The following is a 13,619-nucleotide window of genomic DNA, read 5'->3' as shown; positions in this document are numbered from 1 at the left end:
TGGGGGAGGAGAGAGGTGATTTCATGATGCCACTGTCTATTATTTTATACTCTCAATTCATGTCCCTGAAAAATATTGGCCCAGACATGTCCTGGTGGGTCTTGCTGAGTCAGAGTTCAGCAATTCTCATTGTTTGGTGCTTGGGCACCTGTCTTACAGAATTTTGAATGTCTTGTTTACAATTCCCCTGCCAGTCAATGGCTGGTGATGGTCTTTTAACGTCCGCCTAGGTGTGGGTCACCTCCTTTGTTGTCACTGGAGAACTAACCGTGGGTGACTCCCAGACTCCCAACATATTCAGTAACAACCATATAACAAAATCTGATAATGACGTATACAAGGATGGTATACATATTTTGATAGAGCAATGTGTTTCAGTGTATCATATGATACCTTACAAGGCATGCTTTTAATCACAACCACATAAAAAAGATGAATATGGGAATTACAGGGGGCTACTGTGAGGGACAGTGCATCACAGGCTCGTTGCTTCAATCATCCAGGCAACTTTCAAATCATCAGGCTAAATAATAATCTCATAGTCTCTGCATGTTTCTGTGCAAGCCATATTTACTAACTGCTTTGCTCAAGGCTTACTTGACCTCTCTGTTTCTCAAGCTGTAGGTGAGGGGGTTTACCAGCGGAGTTAGGACCATAAAGCAAAGAGAGAGCACTTTCTTCAGATCTCTGAGTGTATCATGTTTTGGTAGCATGTAGAAAATAATTATGGTGCCATAGAAAATTGTCACCACAGTGAGGTGAGAGGAACAGGTGAGAGGAAAAGGCCTTTTGTCTCCCGATGGTGGAAGGGATTCTTAGGATGGTGGTGCTGATACACACGTAGGATGTCATGGTTAGTAGGAATGGAGGCAGGGTGAATATGGAGACTAATATGAGATCCACCAATATGCTCAGGTGTGTGTCACTGCAGGAGAGTTCCATCAGCAGGACGGGATCACAATAGAAGTGGTCAATTTCATTCGGGCCACAGAAAATTAACTGTGATATGAATAATATAAAGATGGTAGTAGCCAAGCTACCATTTAACCATGATCCAGCAGCCAACTGGAGGCAAATCCTGGTATTCATAAGAGCTCAATAATGTAGGGGTTTACATATCGCCAAATACCGATCATAAGACATTGCTGCTAGGAGACAGCATTCCGTACCTGCCAGAGCACAAAAGAAATACAGTTGTGAGAGGCAGCCACTGAATGAGATGGTTTTGGTCCCCGTCAGGAGACTGACCAGCATCCTGGGCAGGAGGGTTGAGGTGTAGCAGGTCTCTAAGCATGACAAGTTCCCTAGGAAGTAGTACATGGAGGTGTGAAGGTGCTTATCAGCCACAACTAATGCAGTGATGAGCATGTTCCCGGCCACGGTTGCCATGTAGATTACTAGAAACATGAGGAAGATAATAATTTGCAGGACAGGGTGATCCCCGAATCCCAAGAGGATAAACTCTGTGACAGCTGTTTGGTTTCTCCAGATTATGTCTGCCATGGGTTGAGTCTAAGAATAATAAAGCAAATTGTGCAATTGAATTTGAAGAACAGAGCTGAAGGGTAATCAAGGGTCATGAATTAATTCCATAAATCTTCAGAAACTCCCCACCTTCTCCTGGATGCCAGCTGAAATTTTAAGGCTAAACAGACTTCAGTCAAAGTGCAAGGAGTCTCAGTTCGACAACAGATATTTTGTATCCATGTGGAGCACCCTCTGCCATATCAGATGAATGACTAATATAACAGTCCGTTTCTTTGATAGCCAAGTACTGATATGCAGATCAGACTCTTTCTTTATCTACTGTTGTATCCCATCTAGTGACATACAGAAGTTTAACAATGATGCTTAAAAGCAGTATTTCACTTCTGGCAATTGCCAGAATCATGCCATGACTTAGGAGTCAAAAATCAATAAATACATCTACTAAAATGTTGAACTGAGATTTCCAGTGCAGCTTATTTTCTTAGGCATAGATTTTCTTTTATAATTAATGAAAATTACTCTAACAATGTTTCCTGGTAATTTCAGCATTTCAGTGCCCTGTAGAAGAAGGAATAATTCCCACCCTCCTCACAAGAGATCAGTTTATGCCATAAATTTATGAAGTGGAGTAAATTCTCCCTTTGTCCCTGTGGTGGTGGTGGTGACGTGGTGAGGGACTGGCAATGTCTTTTCTGTTTCCTGATGCTCACTATGTAGCAGTAATAAAATACATCTCTTTGAAGGGTGGATCTTCGGAAGAGACAAAACCAGGCTGATGTGCAACCCTAACTGGATAGTGACACTCCACACTCCATAATGATTGTGGGTTGATAACACAAGAACAAGAAAGACACTGGACGGTGACAAGACACTGTTTCTGAACTCAGAGTCTAGAAACAATCTTGCATGTGTCAATCCGGCTAGTAAGACTCAATCAGCATTTGCTACCGCACTGGGGCATAGTGTGAGCCAGATTCTTAACTCATGTAAATCAAGGTAGCTCCATTTGTGTCATCAGGGCAGATCCCCAACTGAGGACCTGTCACAAGACATGGATCTCATGCTCCATCTCTGTGAAATGAAGCTATGAATGCTGACTGGCACTGCTGTGGGAAGGTGAGGCCAAAACTGCTAATATTCACCTGAAGAAGAGCTCTCTGTAGCTCAAAAGCTTCTCTCCTCCGCCAACAGGAGTTTGGGCAATATAAGGTATTACTTCACCAACTTGTCCATCTAATATTCACAAACCACATTCATGCCTCTGTTTGGTGGTAGTATAGAAATGCACTCAGGAAGATGGTGCTCACCTGTAATTACAGCACAGCCCAAGCTTGAAGTGATGAGCTCTTATTTCTCAGGGCTTGGCCGCCAGGACATATGTTCATCAGCTGAGGTTCTTGTCTCTCCTCTTTCTGAAGAAACTGGGTTTTCTCATCGAAGACATCTGCAGTTACCTGAAATGATGAACAGGTGCATTTGATCTAACTTTGGAAATTGAGCTTTCTCTTTGATTTACTAAGTGTAAATGCTGCCTCATATTTGTATTCAGTCATCACACTTTTTAATATGGTCCCACTTCAACCTTTCTCCCCCTTGCTTCATTTTGCGTCTCCAAAGCTTTGTAGCTAACAATGCTCAATGGGAATTGTACAGCATGACTTCTATAATTGCAACATTTTTTAAGTCTAAGGATCCTACGTGTAAACTATTTGACATTGTGAACAAACACCAGCTTTCCTTATTGGGAGATGCCTGTTCAAGGTGATGGCCTGTTATAAGGGCAGCTATTTTCAGAAATGTCCACTAGATGGCAGCATATATTGAATATTATTTTGTTAAAGGGATAGTGTAAGTAGATCAGGGGCCGGCAACCTTGCAGAAGTGGTGTGCCGAGTTTTCATTTATTCACTCTAATTTAAGGTTTCACATGCCAATAATACATTTTAACATTTTTAGAAGGTCTCTTTCTATAAGTCTATAATATATAACTAAATTATTGTTGTATGTAAAGTAAATAAGGTTTTAAAAATGTTTAAGAAGCTTCATTTAAAATTAAATTAAAATGCAGAGCTCCTTGGACAGATGGGCAGGACCTGGGCAGTGTGAGTGCCACTGAAAAATCAGCTCACGTGCCGCCTTTGGCACCCGTGCCATAGGTTGCCTACCCCTGAAGTAGATTATATCACCCTTACAACATGCTTTCACTTAGGGAAGAAAAAACAAATGCACATATAAATAATGAGGGATAACTGGCTTGGCTGCAGCACTGCTGAGAAGGATCTGGGAGTTGTGATGGATCATAACGTCAACATGAGTCAACAGAGTGATGCTGCTGCAAAAAAAGAAAATGCAATTTTAGTTTGCATTAACCAAGGCATAACATGAAAGTCTTGGGAGGTGATAGTACTGCTTTGCTTGGCTCTGGTTAGGCCTCATCTAGAGATGAGGTGTCCAATTTTGGTTGCCAAAGGATAGAAAGGATGTAGAGAAACTGGAAAACATCCAAAGGTGAGTGACAATGATGATCAAAGGGATGGAATGCAAACCATATGAACAAAATCTGAAAAGCTGGGTATGTTTAGTCTGGAAAAAGAGGATATTAAGGGGGGACATGATAGTGCTCTTCAAATACTTGAAAGGCTTCCATAAAAAATATGGAGAAAAGTTGTTCTCTCTTGCCACAAAGGGCAGGACCAGAGGGAATGGGTTCAAACTGCAGCATAGCAAATTTAGATTAAATCTCAGGATAAACTTCCTAACTGTGAAAACAATAAGACAATGGAACAGACCACCTAGAGAAGTTGTGGAATCTCCTTCACTGGAATTTTCCAAAAGGAGACTGGACAGCCATCAGTCTTGAATGGCTGAGACTGAACAAGTCCTGCATCTTGGCAGGGTGTTAGACTAGATGCAATCAGGAAGGCCAACGCACAATTGGAGTTGCAGCAAACAAGGGATGTGAAGGGTAACAAAAAGGTTTTCTACAGGTATGTTAGCAACAAAAAGATGATCAGGGAAAGTGTGGGACCCTTACTGAATGGGGGAGGCAACATAGTGACAGGTGATGCGGAAAAAGCTGAAGTACTCAATGCTTTTTTGTCTCCATTTTCACAGACAAGGTCAGCTCCCAGACTGCTGCACTGGACAACATGGTATGAGGAGGAGGTGAGAAGCCCTCAGTGCTGAAAGAACAGGTTAAGGACTACTTAGAAAAGCTGGACAAGCACAAGTCCATGGGTCCAGATCTAATGCATCCAAAGGTGCTGAGGGAGCTGGCTGATGTGATTGCAGAGCCTTTGGCTATTATCTTTGAAAACTCGTGGTGATCAGGGGAGGTCCCAGATGATTGGAAAAAGGCAAATTTAGTGCCCATCTTTAAAAAAAAGGGAAGAAAGAGAACCCGGGGAACTACAGACTAGTCAGTCTCTTTTAGTCTCTGTCAAAGTCATAGAGCAGATCCTCAAGGAATCCATTCTGAAGCACTTGGAGGAGAGGAAGGTGATCAGGAACAGTCAACATGGATTCTCCAAGGGCAAGTCATGCCTGACCAACCTGTTTGCCTTCTATGATGAGATAAATGGCTCTGTGAATATGGGGAAAGTGGTGGATTTGATATATATTGACTTTAGGCAAGCTTTTGATATGGTCTCTCTCAGGGCTGGAAGTGATATCCATAAAGGGTTTGGGAGTCACTGGCAGGGCCATCCGGTGGAGCCACCACAGTCCCTGTTATGCCTGATGTGTGGATAGTGAGAGAATGTTCATCCTCCAGGGCCGTCAAGCCAGCACCTTTTATCAAAATTGAAACTTTCCAGGGGAAAATACCAGTCTGTGCCACCTCAGATCACCCCACTTGGGTTACCATCTCCAGCTGTGGCCAATATCAAATATTTCAGAGGAGGTGAAAAAGTCCCCCCAGAATCCATCTGACGAGTTGTGCATTGGGGAAAGAATACTTGCTGGCCCCCTACAGACATCCTGCAGACATCCTGAAGCATGAGTTTTGATTATACATGTGTAGGCTTTTGTTGATTTGAAAATTAAATAAAGAATTTTTAAAGGTGTCTGCTGGTCAATTTCATTGGCCACCGGTCCCTGGAGGGAGGAAATGCAGGTGCCTGAAACCCAGTTGGACCCGCAGGATAATAAGAACACTACCCCATGTACCAGCTGCTTAGGTCCTGGTCAAAGGGTGGAGGAACCCTGAAATTCCACCTTGTGGCAGCTGAGGATAAGAAGCGGGGGGGAAAGTGTGGCAGGGAAGGCTGGGGAATAATAGACGTAGGCTCTGAGACTCACGGCTGCATTTTGTTTTGTTTTGTTTTTGCCATGCAGAGGTACCCATAGGGTCTTGACCCTGTTCAAAATCAGAGGCAAAAGTCCCATTGTTTCCATGGAAGCAAAGTAGGACAGGGTAGCATTTATCAAGTGCCTAAGTGCGTTGGAAGTATAAGCCTCATTGTCTTTCAATAAAACTTGTCCTCCTAGCTCATTTCGGTGCTTTTGAAAATCTCACCTGTGATAGCATATAGATTCTAATAATTATGGCTGGTTTCAATGAGACTCATGTGCCTAACTCCCTCAGGTTCATTTCCAGATCCTATCCTACAGGGGATTAAAAATGGGTAGCCACAGTGTGGCATAACACAACAGTAATGAAGTAGCTAAGTTATCATTATTGCCAATCACAAGTCTTTACAATTCATGGATCAGGCTCTAAAAGAATCATGAGCTTGGCTTAAAATTCTTGAGATTTTGGAAAGAATAATAATATATTTTGATTTCTTCTTGTTTGCCTTCTGATTTTTTTTAACAGTTAGGTTGCTTTTGCATCACATTTTCAAGCTTTTCTCTTCAACCATAGAACTATTATAGTATTAGTGCAACTCACAGTCTTTAATGTATTTATTCTAACAACATCTGTGGGGTAGAGAAGGACAATTATCCCCATGTTTCAGATGAGGAACTGAGACACAGAAAGGCAGATTTTAAAAGTTATTTACTTTCAATGGGAGTTAGGCACCTAAGCTGCACAGACACCTTTGTAAATTTCACTGCTCTGCATCGTTAGGAACCTAAATAATTTTGTAAATCTGGCCACAGAGATTAAGAGTAAGAAGAAGAGTAAAAATACCTAAAGATGTAGATAGGCATCTAATCAGATTTTCAAAAGTATCTAGGCACATAACACCCATTAAAATCAATAGATTTTTCAAAAATACTTAGTCACCTTCCACTGATTTCTTGGGCTCTTCTGAAAACCTGATCAGGTGACTATTTACTTCTTTAGGTGCCTAAATATCTTTTAAAATCTCACCATAAGTGACTTGGATAAAAACTCTGTGCCAGAGCAGAGAACTGATCCAGGGTCTCCCAAGTCACTGTTCTAACCACTGGACTATCCCATCTCCCAGTGAGGGTGGTGACGATGATGGAAGTTGGAGAAGCAAGAGGAAGACATAATCCTGGAAACTGACCAACGAGGGCTGTTTGCAGTGTTGTTGTACCCGTGTCAGTCACAGGATATTAGAGAAACAAGGTGGGTGGGATAATATCTTTTATTGGACCAACTTCAATGATTTGCAATACCTGAGGATCTAGCATATTGTCTTCAGCTGTGTTGCCAGTGTTACCGTTAACAGAACTCCAGTAAACTGCAGACCATTGTAGCCTAGCCAATTATTGTAACTCTAGAATTTATTTATTTTCACAGGTTCTTCCTTAGGTGGCTACACAGATAACTGTGTTGAGTATGGTACTGAAAAGACCCACAGATAGAGATAAGAGATTTACTCAACAGCCAGGTTAATATAATCAGACAATAGAAACATACAAATAGCGAAATGACCATCAGGATTGGTGGCATACTCCTAACATTCAAGGAAAACAAAGATAGAAGAAATCAGTCAGTGGAGCACATCAGAAGGAAGGTCCTGGTTCTGTCTACGCTGTCTTGGGAAGCTGGCACACCCAAGTTCCAGAACAAATATTCAGATCTTCTATACCCTTATCTTATTTCATCCACACATATCTGTGGCCATATTTGACTCTTTCCATGACTGCACTAAAGTCTGGACCTGCCCTTTCTCCATGTGGGGTATTCCGAGTGACCATAATTGTACTTCTGATGGCAATATAAGCTACCTGTGTCAATTAGTTGCTGAGAACAGCAATACCTAATTACCTTCTCAAATCAGGGTCTAGATGACTAAATACCTTTATAAATCTGGGCCCTAACTTGATTAGGCACTTTTTAAAATCCTGCTAGGTTCCTATCTGCATCTTTAGGCATCACTGAAAATCTGGCCCATAGGCAATTTTGAAAGCATTGCTTTAGGTCTGCTAGTTTGAAAGCTGTAGCAAAACCACAAATTTCTTTATGTGTTTCAGCTCCTAGAGGGGGACAAACATATCTTCAGCCAGTGTGTTAAGCAAATATATGCAGAAGTTGGGGGGAATATGAATAGTTGGTGGGCGAAGCAATGGAGGATCTTAAGAAACTCCAACTAGTTCATATTGCTGCAGCACTTCTCCTTAGCCACACCGAGCACCTCAAGCACATCAAACCTGTCCTACGCTCCCAGTGTTGCTTATCCATAGACTAGTGAGTTGACGCTGAAGTCTTGGTCCTTATCTTCAAGTCGCTCAGTGGCTAAAAGATGTCCTAAAGCTCCAGAATGAGAACTGTGATTGACAACTACAAGGAACATGGGAGACAATGGGTGCAAATGGGTGGGGATATAGGAGGGAAGCGGGCTATGGAGAGGCAGAGGGAACTGTGGGGTTCAGTGGGACTATGTGGAGAAGGATATAAGGGCAGGAGGGAGCTGAGAGGTGAGTGGATATGAGGAATGATTATATGAACTATAGGGAGCTATGTGGGTGATGAGTCATATTATAGAAGAATATGGGGTTGTGAGTGGAGCTATAGGGAAATAGGGACACAAACTTGTCTGGTGTGGTGAGCCAGACTCTGGGGACATGGGTGTGTGTGAGGAGGGTTATGAGGGGCACAGGAATAGTTAGAAAAAGAGAGATCCATTTAATAAACAGATATCTACATAGGTCCAGGGTGATTTACTGTTCTACTCAGGTCAGGTTAAATGCTTAGTGCAGTGTGGATTGACGTGAGTAAATACATAAGTATTTGGCTCAATAAAGGCCGGTAGTTCCAGGTTATACACAAAGAGCATCCGCTTACAGAGTGTTAACCTTTATTTTAACATTAAGGACAAAAGTAGAGGCTGCATTAGAGATCCCAGTGCATGTGTGTGTGTGTCTCCTTAACAGCCTTCACCCTACTCAGCACAAGAGGTCTGTGGCTGGGAATAAGCATTTATCTGCATGTGAAGCTACAGTGCACAGAGAACAAGTCAGCCATACCGATGAAAGCTGCATCCCCCAGAGTTTGCAAGTATCGGGTGAAGCATTTCATACACTGATAGGCATTAGGCGCAAATTCACCACTCTGGTGGTACCAGTTGCATTTATTCAATGAAATGGTCTCTACTTCTGCTGGTGGCCATTTAGAGCTTTACCATTTCCCATCCTTTTGTCGTGTTTATTGTTTGGTCTCACCTCTATTACATTTTTCCCACTAGGGAGTTTACAGAGTTCTGACGTCTTATTCATAACATTAAAAGAAAGCTAAGAGAGAAACAGAAAATGGGAGAATGGATGATAATAATAAGACTTTGCTCTTATGCAGCTTTTTTCACTGAGGGCTCTCAAAATACGTTGTGGAGAAGGTCAGTATCGTTATTCCCATTTTAAAGGTGAGGAAACAGAGGCACAGGGTCATCCACCAGTAGAGCCAGGAATAGAACTCAGTTTGCTGACTCTCATACCAGTGTTCTGGCTACTAGGCCACGCTGCCAGAATAAAATGTCCTCAGAAAGGGGTGTCCATTGCTTTCCTCTGAGGGAGAATCTTCCTTAAAACTCTTCCAAGAGCCATTTTTATCTCCTGGTTTCTCAAACTATAGATGATGGAATTAATCAATGGGGGCACCACAGAATAAAACACAGCCACCAGGTACTGTTCGAATGCAGAGGCAGAAGTTGGCATCATGTATGAAAAGATGCCTGTACCAAGGAATAACATGACAACTGTGAGGTAAGGCAGGCAGGTGGAGAAAGCTTTGTGACACCCCTCCACCGAAGGGATTTTTAGCACAGCAGAGAAAATGTGAATATAAGACACGGTTATGAAAGCAAAGCAGCATAAAGCTACACATACACCAAATGCAATCAGAACAGTCTCACCGACGTTAGGATGGGAGCAAGACAGTTTCAGTAATGGGGGAATATCGCAAAAGAACTGGTTGATAAGGGACCCACAGAAGGGTAGTGGAAATGTGCTAGCAGTGTTCAAAGCAGAATAGACACCACCACCCAGCCATGATCCACATGCTAGCTTGCAGCATGCTGTCTTGCTCACAATTACTGTATAATTCAGAGGGTTGCAGATGGCAATGTAACGGTCATAAGTCATAATGGTGAGGAACAAAAGCTCTGTCTCTATGAATGAAAGAAATAAAAACAATTGAGCTACACATCCTTGGAAAGAAATAGCCCAGCTGTTTATGAGCGAGTTGATGAAGCACTTGGGGATGGTGACTGAAATGAAGCAAATATCCAAGAGGGATAGGTATTTCAGGAAGAAGTACATGGGAGTGTGCAGGTGGTGGTGAAGACTTATGGTTGTGATGATGAGAAGATTCCCCATGAGAGCAGCTAGGTAAATAGCCAGAAAGACCACAAAGTGTAAAATCTGCAGTTTCCGATTCCTGGAGACTCCCATGAGAAAGAATTCACTCACAGTAGTTTGATTGTCCATGTCCTTCCTGGAACCAGTCTGCAGAGAGAGAGAGAAAGAAAACTTTTAAAAAGATTAAAAACTGACTTCATGGAATCTATTTGCTTAACTTTATAATATCTTTATACCTCACACATCATTTTGATGAGCGATGAAGATATGATTACAGGCAGACAGAGAGAGAGAGATTACGTAGGTGAGGTAATATCTTTTAATGGACCAATTTGTGTTGGTGGAAGCTACAAGCTTTCAAGCTTCACAGAGCTCTTCTTCGGGTGTGGGGAAGGAAAGAGTGTCCGAGGTAAATACAAGTTGAGACAGATTGTTAAGCATAAGGAGTAAACCCATGTTTTCGGAAACCACTTAAAACGAAGTGAACAATTGAGGGTAAGGCTGTCATGGCCTTCAAACAACCCCCCCTCAACCTCATTAAGCTCATCATAGAAAGCAAGTTCGCCACAGACCAGGACACACCAACTTAAAGCAGCACCAGACCCTTCCAGAATAACAGATGCAAAACCTGAAAACTTATCCCCACTGCTACGATGATCAATATTCCCCACAACACACCTTTCAAGATTCATGGGTGCTATACACACCTATCACAACATATGGTGTGCCTCATCCAGTGCATCAAATGTCCAAACAACAACTATGTGAGTGAACCAAACAATTACAATGCTCTTGATTGAACTCACACAGAAAAATGATAAAGGATAAAACCCATGAATGAACACTTTTCACAAAACAATCACTCCATTTCCGAGCTGTCTGTCCTCACCCTCAAAGAAAACCCTGCATGACACCTTAAAAAGGAGAGCCTGGGAACTTAAATGGATAACTCTGCTGGACACAAAAAAAAATGGACACCACAGAAACAGTGGTTTTATGGCTTATTACAACAGTTTGTAACACATCCTACTGCCAGCTAATCCTTAACTGCCAACTCAATTTTAAGTGGTCTCCTATAGCATGTGTGAATTCCTTACACTTAAAAATCTGTCCTAACTTGTATTTAGCTCAGACATTCTGCTTTTCTTCCCCACACCTGAAGAAGAGCTCTGTGAAGCTCTAAAACTTGTACTTGCCATCAACACAAGTTGGTCCAATAAAAGATATTGCCTCACCCAACTCATCTCTCTCGTATCTTGGGACCAACATTACTGTAACGAGTCTGAAAACAGATAGAGAGACAGACAGAGCGTGGAATAGAACTCACTCCCACATGCCATAATAGTAACTAGTGTCCTCATTATATTCACCCAAAATGCAAAGTTTGACCTAATTAAAGAGCAATATTGACTAGATGATCCAGTCATGCAAGGTGCCAACTAGTGCTGCTTGGAAAAACAAGGACACATTTGGACAACATTTCGGGGAGGGGGGATGTTTCCTCTTATTCACTAAAATATGTTTTGATGCAACTTTTTTCAACCAGCTCTGGTGCTCAGCCTTTCCTAAAAGGTGATGAGCTTGGAATCTGTCTATCTAATTGTATAATTTCATTAAATCACTAGGTATTATGGTGATGATCTGCATAGTATTAAAGCCTAGAGATGTACTCAAAGCCACAAAAAATATTTAGATATCCAAATACCATTAATTTTAATTGGGAATTGGACATCCAAATACTTCGGGGAGATTTGAAAACCACAGCCAGAAAGGGGGAGAGACACAGAGAGAGAGAAAATAGAGGGAATGATAGAGAGAGAGAAGCAGAAAACAGACAGACAGTGATAGGAATATAGTGACACAGGAATTGCCATACTGGATCAGACCAGTAATCAATCTAACCCAGCATCCTTTCTCCAGCAGCAGTCAGAAACAACTGCTTCTGAGGAATGAGCAAGATAGAGAGACCTTCACATGCATTTAGACAATTATCTAGATAAGTAGAAAGATAGATAAGCTCTTTATTAATGCAGTGATTGTTCAAAAAATATGCCAAATCAGATTAATTAGCAGCAGCATCTAGACAATTAACAAGAGTAACAGAAGGAGTTCTAACAGGAATTAGAACTGTATAGAAATAAGATAAAGTCATTGGACAGAATGAGAAAAATCACAAGTTCAAAAAGAGAATGGGAATTCACTCATTCCATATTTATGTGAGTGTAAATGAAGTGAATTTCTGAGAGTTGATGCACACTTTTGTTCCACAAGAGGTGAGACTAGATGATTACCATGGTCCCTTCTGACCCTGGAATCTATGAATCGATAAACCTCAAAATCTTACTGGCCCACAGAGACCCCTTCTTGCTCACTCAGATACAAACAGATACACCCCTATGTAAGTCACTGATCACACACCCACAACTCACACATCCACACAAACCCCATCCATTCTCCACCTTTATGGTGTTATGTAAAGAAGCTGATGGCAGCCAATCTGAAAATCAGAAAGATGTGCTTGTGTGTCTTTCACTGAGTGGCTGTGGGAACAAACACATAAGTTATTCAGCTATAGAGTCCATGAAGCACACCTGGGATGGAAGATGCATAATCTCCCTGATTCTTCACTGATGCAGACTGCCTAGGTTGCTAAAAGGAGACCTATTAATACAATGTGTGCTTTAAAGGGCCTTTGGGGAAAGGTCCCTGAGGTCCCATCATGGGAAGTATTCTGCTTACAGGAGGCAAAATCAAAGCTCTGTTTATTTTTCATATTATCATAACTATGCATAGAAATGACAATGAGAGAAACATCAGGCCAAACTAACTCCTGGAGGACATACACTGATTTCAGTGGTTTCAGAGCGGTAGCTGTGTTAGTCTGTATCAGCAAAAATGAGGAATCCTTGTGGCACCTTAGAGACTTAGGGTATGGCTAGACTTGCAACTTCAAAGCACTGCCACGGGAGCGCTCCCGCGGCAGCGCTTTGAAGTGCGAGTGTGGTCGCTGCGCCAGTGCTGGGTGAGAGCTCTCCCAGTGCTGCAGGTACTCCACCTCCCCGTGGGGATTAGCTTACAGTGCTGGGAGCCGCGCTCCCAGCGCTGAGACACTGTTTACACTGGCACTTTACAGCGCTGTAACTTGCTGCGCTCAGGGAGGTGTTTTTTTCACACCCCTGAGTGAGAAAGTTGCAGCACTGTAAAGCGCCATTGTAGCCAAGGCCTAACAAATTTATTTGGGCATAAGCTTTCGTGGGCTAGAACCCACTTCATTAGATGCATGCAGTGAAAAATACAGTAAGCAGTATATATATTGCAACACATGAAAAGATGGGAGTTGCCTTACCAACTGGAGGTTCAGTGCTAATGAGGCCAATTCAATTAAGGTGGAAGTGGCTTATTCTGAAGAGTTGACAAGAAGG

At 42.1% G+C, this 13,619-nt stretch overlaps 1 pseudogene; it reads right to left on the bottom strand.

The window, feature by feature from the left end:
• Positions 1–536: 536 nt before the first annotated feature.
• Positions 537–1,411, bottom strand: LOC127032107 (olfactory receptor 6N1-like; annotated as a pseudogene).
• Between the last annotated feature and the right edge of the window lie 12,208 nt (positions 1,412–13,619).

This window comes from Gopherus flavomarginatus, chromosome 12, assembly GCF_025201925.1.
Source record: "Gopherus flavomarginatus isolate rGopFla2 chromosome 12, rGopFla2.mat.asm, whole genome shotgun sequence".
NCBI lineage: Eukaryota > Metazoa > Chordata > Testudines > Testudinidae > Gopherus > Gopherus flavomarginatus.
The sequence above is the reverse complement of the archived record's forward strand: the minus strand, read 5'-3'. Positions and strand labels throughout refer to the sequence as shown.